Source organism: Elaeis guineensis, chromosome 3 (assembly GCF_000442705.2).
Source record: "Elaeis guineensis isolate ETL-2024a chromosome 3, EG11, whole genome shotgun sequence".
In the NCBI taxonomy this organism is placed as follows: domain Eukaryota; kingdom Viridiplantae; phylum Streptophyta; class Magnoliopsida; order Arecales; family Arecaceae; genus Elaeis; species Elaeis guineensis.
In genome coordinates, this window is record NC_025995.2 from 120,151,567 (window position 1) to 120,159,413 (window position 7,847).

Here is a 7,847-nt window from a genome sequence, read left to right on the forward strand (position 1 = left end):
TTTTGGCCTTCTCGGATTGGCCTTAGGATTGGTCTTTAGAAGCTCGGCCTTCGAGAGTATAGTCTTTTAGAATTCGATCTCTGAGAACTCAACCTTTGGGAGTTCAACCCTTTAAAGATTGGCCTTTGGAAGCTTGGCATTTGAGAGCTTGACCTTCAAGAGCCTCATCTCAGCATTGACCTTAGTTTTCACTTAGGTCCTAGCCTTCACCTCGATCTCGACCTTCACCTTAGCCTTTGTTTCTCATAGGCCTATGGATCTGTAAAAAAGAAAAGTAGAATGACGAGTGAGGGCTTGGGAATCCCTCATCATGGAATCTTTGAGCTATGATATTTTCTTCCTTTTGAAACCTCTTTCCATGGGATTTTTTTAGTCTTGTTTATATAGGTGAGAGAGTACGGACTCATCATAATTTGGAGGTGAAAATCAAGAGATTGTTGTAACCTTCTTTCTTATCTGAATTCAAATATGTTGTGAATTTCTTTCTTATTTGGATCCCATCAAAAATTTAATTTTTGAATTCAAATCTTTTCTTATCACATGTCCATTCATGATAGGTGGACTGGTTTTATGCCATATCATATGCCCCTACTTCCAAGCCCAAGCCGTTTTCTTTGATTAGGATGAAGGAACTAGTCCCATTGCTTATTAATTTGTTTCATGATCAAATATTCTGAGCATCATTGAAAGAAATTTTATTGGTACTTATACCTTATTTCTCTTGTAATGCTTGTATTTGAGGTCGGGTGCGATGAATAGCCAAGTGATGGTCCTCTGAGCGAGTGGAGAAAGCTATATCTTATCAATTAGAGCCATCCATCAATACATAAATATATGATTCATGCATGGCATGGACCCAACCTATTTAGGATCCAAGGTGTGAAGCCCATCGTAACTTCCATCACCCCATTGCCTTCATTCGGATTACCAAGCACAGCACCGAGCTTGGCGGTCGTAGACTTGATCTCAATCATATTCTTGGTGGTGGTGAGGATGTTGTAGATGGCGGCAGCCCCATTAGAGAGATGCCAAAAGTTCCAAATGAGGAGCTCAAAGTTGTTATTCCCGATGAGGGTGTCAATGAGGATGCGAGCGGGCTCGTCATTGTTCTCGAGGGCCTACTCACTCGTGAGGTCCTTAAGAGGGGGTTGATGACATCGATGGCGATGTTGTCGTAGCTAACAAGATTGACGATGGAGGGAATGGTGTCGAGAGCGATGAGACCTGGATACTTTTTAGGGTTGTCGGTAAGGATCGCTCAATCTGTTCATAAAGCTCAACCTCAAAGTTAGTAAACTTTTCGATTGGTCAAGATACTTTATGTAAGCTTCAAGTATGCTGAGGAGACGACACTTAGGGTGCGGAGGTCGAGGACCCCCCATGCTGCTGTTATGGGACTTCTTTGCCACCTCCAAGTGCAAGGGATCGATCTCTTCATTGCCGTTGGTGGCCTTCTCTAGCATCAGCCTTGATCAATAGTACTTCTACCTGAGGAATGAATATCTGCCCTCGACAGTGGTGGCTACAACCCTGGCACTGTAAAGTAAAACCCACCATCATGTCGTCATCCACAGCCTTACCTCCAATGAATGGATTGCTGATCATACCTGAGGATGATGGTTGTCACTCCAGGATATGGTGATGTTGGTTTAGCACATGCTTAGTAAAATTGAGCATTGACTTGTTGGAAATTTAGATGTAGATATGGCTGAGTGAGGTTGAGATGCTTTTAGGAGTATGCTCAAACTTGAATTATGGTCTAGTCGGACTTTCGCCCCCCACTCATTGGTTATTGTTTGATGTGTCTCCTTCTTGAGTGGCCAGAGTTCGGATTCTATTCTCCTCACTTCTGATACATGAAGTGGGCTTCGGCTTAACTCGCATTTGGTACGAGGATCGGGCTTCGACTCGACTCGTATCTAATATAAGTGGCTTCAGTTTGACTCATATCTGGTATGAAGAGAAGGCTTCGGCTTGAGTCATATTTGGTATGAGGAGCGAGCTTTGGCTCAACTCATATCCGACACCAAGAACGGGCTTTGACTCGTATCTAATATGAGGAGCGGGTTTCGGCTCAACTTGTATTTGGCGCCAAGAGTGGGCTTCAACTTGTATCTAATATGAGCGGACTTTCGCTTGACTCGTATCTAGCACCAAGAGTGGAATTCAACTCGTATCTAATATGAGGAGCGGACTTTCGCTCGACTCATGTCTAGTATGAGGAGCAGGCTTAGGCTGAACTCATATCTAATATGACGAGTGGACTTTAGCTTAAGTTATCTCCTCCATCTGCTAAAGGTTGGCTTTTGCTTAGCTTATACTCAGACAAAAAGTGCTTCATCTTCTGCTTAACTAGCATCTTGCACAAGGAGCTTTAGGATCCCACTTTGGATTATCCCCTCAAATAGGCTAAGGCTGGCTTGTGCTCTTGTCGTGCTCGGATGAGGAGAGATCCATCACATTCTCCTCATGTTTAGACAAAGAGAGAACCATCACATTCTCCTCATACTCGAACGATGAGAGGTCCATCACACTCTCCTCGTGCTCGAACAAGGAGAGGTCCATTGCATTCTCCTCGTGCTCGAACGAGGAGAGGTCCATTACATTCTCCTCGTGCTCGAATGAGGAGACGTACATTGCGCTCTCCTTGTACTTGTTGCGCTCTCTTTGTGCTCGAATGAAGAGAGATTCATCTACGCCACTGTGCTTTATGCTCAGACAAGAAGAGGTCTGTCGCACTCCATCACGCTCTTCTCATGCTTGGATGAGGAGATGTCCATCACGCTCTCCTCATGCTCAGACAAGGAGAGATCCGTTGTGCTCTTCTCATGCTCAGCAAAGAGAGGTCTATCACATTCCATCGTGCTCTCCTAGTGCTCGAACGAAGAGAGATCTGTCATACTCTTCTCATACTCGAATGAGAGATCTGTCATGCGCTCTCCTCATGCTCGAATGAGAGATCTGTCATATTCTCCTCATACTCGAATGAGGAATAATTTGCATCTTGCATGCATGATGCTCATATCTTGGATGGTGCAGAAGGATGACTTTCATAGGATTTGCATCATGATCTCTCAAGACACATCCTAGTCCACCAAGACACATGTCTCATACAGAAAAGTGGCAACGCTTGAGGACGGCCGTGGAAGAGGGGTTAACCACTAACGTGCTTATATACCGACAATGAGATCATTATCGAAGATGCTCGGATCTAGCAAAGGAAGAAGATGGATACGTTCTTGTATTTTCACAGGCAGCGCCAATCTATTGCTACCAAAATACGATCCAACTAAGATAGCTTGGAGGATGCTGATCAATCCGTTCGACTCATGATGGTAAAAGATAGAGTACTAATCTTTCTTGAAAGGCTGTGAATTCAAGCCATGAATCTGCATACATAACAAAAAAGAGAAAAGCTCGTCGGATTGACTTCAACCAGACTCTTTGATGTCTAAGTTAGATCGGACTTTAGAAGAATAGTAATAAAGTGCATAATAAAGAGTTATAGTGTAAAATATTATCATGTTCTAGTCGGCCTAGTTTTGGTCAACTTTTACCTCGATCTTTTTATTTTAGCTTTCTTGAATTGGTCTTAAGATCGATCTTTAGGAGCTCAACCTTCAAGAGTTCAGCCCTTTAGAGTTCGGCCTTTGGGAACTTGACCTTCAGAAGCTCGACCCTCGGAAGTTCAGCTCTTTGGAGCTCAACCTTTGGGAGTTTAGCATTTGAGAGCTCAGCCTTCGAACTCCTCCCCTCAGCATTAGTCTTACCTTTTATTTCGACCCTGGCTTTCACCTAAATCTTGACCTTCACCTTAGCTTTTACTACTCATAAGCCTATGGATCTACAAAAAAGAGAAGCAGAATGATGAGTGAAGGCTTGAGAGCCTCTCACGATAGGATCTTTAAACTATAGGATTTTCTCCCCTTCGAAGCTTCTTACCAGAGGATCTCCTTGGTCATATTTATATAAACAAGAGAGCATGGATCTATCATAATTTGGAGGCTAAAATTAAGGAATTGTTATAACCTCCTTTCTTATTTGGATTCAAATCTGTTGTAATCTCCTTTCCTATTTGGATCCCACAAAAAATTTTTAATTTTTGAATTCAATTTTTTTCCTACCACATGTCCATTCATGATGGATATGCTGATTTCATGCCATATCATTAACCAAGTTAAAATACTACTCTAACTGCCAAAGAAAAAGAACTCCAGTGGGATGGCACCAGCATGTAAATCATCATCATCCTCTCGATCGACAATCATCTTAGATTTATCATTGTCACTTTTATATCATGGACAAGAGGCCCTTCTCACAATAGGTTAGCCTTTCAAACAAAATGCTTTTAGATAATCTAGCCAACATAAATGACCTTACAAAAAGATATTCAGTAGATATAATAATTTTTTTCAATATTATTTTCTACAATAATTTTTTTATTAACTAAATATAATAAAAATTATTTTTTTATATAATTATTTTTTAGATAAATAATTTTTAAAAATGATAAAGTTAATTCGTAATTTGACATATCCCAATCAAACGGACTTTATACTGAATCTAATGAGACGTTGGAAATTTCCTTAAGACCGTTACCAGGGAAAGTAGAAAGGGGAATAAAAAAAGATAACTTGGACCTTTTTTTTTTTTGATGGAAATGTTGGGAGGTTGAGAGTAACCACCCAAAGTTTATTGATAAAAGCAGCTCAGTACAGAGGTTTTCAGATTTTGGTGAGGTTCACAGCTGACGATGCCTGTTCGTCCCCACAATCGACTGCCTCACGGAGACCATAACCCATTGTTAAATCTAAAGTTGTAAGTACAGTAAGTTGGAGAAGAGAGAGATTGGAATATATGGTGGGTTTGTGAGGCTGTTACTGTAAAGGTTCGTCATTGAAGCTTCATGTTGTTTTGTTAATTGCTGAGCGTCTGGGTAAGTTTTGAATGTTTAGTTTCAGTTCTCCATTATGAGCTTCAGTCCAGCTTTCCAATAGGTTGATTGCTTTCTTCAGAATTTGCCAAGGCGAATTTGCTTCCCATCTAAAAATTCTGACGTTTCTTTCCTTCCATATCAACCATATCAACGTGGTAAATAAGCAGTCCAATTCATTCGGTCTTGTGGTGTTCTTTCTTGATCTCCATGAATTCCACATGTGAAGCACGGTGTCTGGTAGTGTATGAATAGATAACTGCCTTTGTATTTGAGACCATATTATTTTCGTGTAAGCACATGTAAAGAAGATATGGTCTGCTGTCTCATCCGCTTCTCCACACATCACACATGCCGTTGATTGAACCCAGTTCTTCTTTCTCATGTTTACTTTTGTTAGTTATTTAGTATTCTGTCGTGAACAGCTAACCAGTTGAAGACTTGGTTTTTTCTGGGAGAGGTAGGAGCCAGTTAAGCTTTGCAAAATGTGAGAGTAGGCCTCCATGACTGAAAAATCTGGAGCCATCTCTAACCGTAAAGCCTTTGGTTTTGAGTTCCAGTTCCATGTTATGTGATCATGCTGTTCCTTGAGCTGTATATTTTATAGAATCTGATATAATTGGTTTGCCTCTTCAATCCCTCTTTGATTTAGAATTTGATTTTGTCCTTGTTGGTGATGCATCCTTTGGAGGAAACCTTCCACCGTTGTCTTTTTTTTCGGTGAGTATAACATTGGGAACCAATTTTTCAGTGGGCTGTTTCCAAACCATGTGTCACCCCAAAAACTTATTTGTTTCCCATTACCCAGTTCAAACCTTATGCTCTGAAAAAACCAGTCTTTTGTCCCTTCGACGCTTCTCCATGTGGCTGATCGGCGTCTGTGATTTGTTGAGGATGTGATGCTTGGGGCTTGCTTTTTATGGTAGATCTCATTAATGAGTTTCCTCCGGAATGCTCTGTAAAGTATCTCCACCAGCGTTTCATCAGTAGACACTCGTTGAATAACCGTAATTTGATTATTCCCAATTCTCCATATTGTTTAGGCCCGCAGACCATTGCCCAGTTGGCAACACAGTGCCCCCCGTTGCAGTTTCTTTCCCCACACCATAAGAAATCTCTTCTTTTTCTCTCAATTCTTTGTATTACTTCAGCTGGTATTAAAATGGTTGACATCCAGTATGACGGAATGGCTCCAAGGACAGCATTTGTCAGGATAATTCTTCTTGCCATTGATAGTAATTTGCCTTTCCAACCTGCTAGTTTTTTATCAATTTTTTCCTCCAAAAAGTTCCAGTCGGATTTGCTAAGTTTTTTGTAATGAAGTGGAAAGCCTAAGAATTTTATTGGAAGCTTTGTCAATCGGCATCCCATCAGATTTGCATACCACGGTGCTTGCTTTTCCTCTAGACCCATCGTTACTAAGGAGCTTTTGTCAAATTTTATCTTCATACCTGTTAATATTTCAAAGCTGTATAAGATGAACTTGAGGTTGGCGGCGTGGAGTTTTGATGCATTGCAGAAGAGCAGGGTGTCGTCCGCGTATTGTAGTGAATGAATTTGTGTCATAGATTCCTCCGTTCCAATTCCCCGAATTAGACCATTTGAGGACGCTCTATCCATCATGCGTGCTAGGATGTTGGCAACAAGCATGAACAGAAAAGGGGATAGAGGGTCTCTTTGTTTTAGGCCCTTGTGTAAATGTAACCACTTGGTCACTTCTCCATTAATCAGGATGGCTGTTCTATCCGATTGAAGAATTTCTCTAATCCAGGATATCCATCTCTGACCAAATCCACGGACGGGTAATAGTTTTAGCAAGAAGTTCCAATCTATGCTGTCAAAAGCTTTTTCATAATCAAGCTTGTATATCAGACCTTTGAAATTCTTTTTGTTGCATTGGTTCAATATTTCTGTTGCCATTAGATAACTGTCTCCAATATTCCTTCCCTTGATGAAAGCTGATTGCGGCTGTGAGATGAGAGCAACCATATGTTTTGCAAGTCTGAAGCTCAGAGCTTTTGTCAAGATTTTAATTACTCCGTTAATGAGGCTAATCGGCCTATAATCCCTGACCCTATAATTGTCTTGTTTCTTTGGGATGAGGGCTATGTAGGAATAGTTGAGCCTTGAAATGTTTGTAGATCCGTTGTAAACAGCAGTGAAGAAGCCACAGAGGTCTGATTTAATTATTTCCCAAAAGTCTTGGTAAAAGTTGCTCGAGAAGCCGTCCGGGCCCGGTGCCTTGTCTTTTGCTAATCCAAAAACTGCTTGTTTAATCTCATCCTCTGTAAATGGTTCTTCAAGGTTTTGAAGGTTTGGTCATTGTTGTTGGAGGAGAGAATCCCAATCTGCCTCCATCTGAGGGCGCACACTCGGTCCAAAAAGATTCTTGTAGAAGTTTAAAAAGGTTTTCTGACTCTGTTTGGGATCAGTGGTCTCAACTCCATTATGAACCATGCTTTCAATGCTGTTTTTTCGCCTTCTGGCGCTAGCTGTCACATGAAAAAATTTTGTGTTTCTATCCCCATGACGTAGCCAATTCACTCGTGATCTTTGCTTCCAAAGCAGCTCTTCATGTTTGACAAGAATTTAGAAGTCTTTCCTTAGTTGCTCTCTCAGTTGTTGTCTGTCTTCATCTAAGCTATTATGTTCCTCTTCCTGATCTAGCATAGATAGTTGTCTTTTTATCTCTTCCTTTCTTCTGATTATATTGCCGTTGTGTTGGGTGTTCCATTTCTTCATTTTTGATCGAAGGAAACTTAGCTTTCTGACAAGGTTTGTTGCTGCATCATCTGAACATGGTGCCTCCTTCCACCATCATTGAATCCTGGTATAATTGTCCAGAAGCTTTCGAACCTGAAGGGCGATCGTCCCTGCCGTCTTGTGCTTTCTTTTAACAGCAAAGGGCAATGGT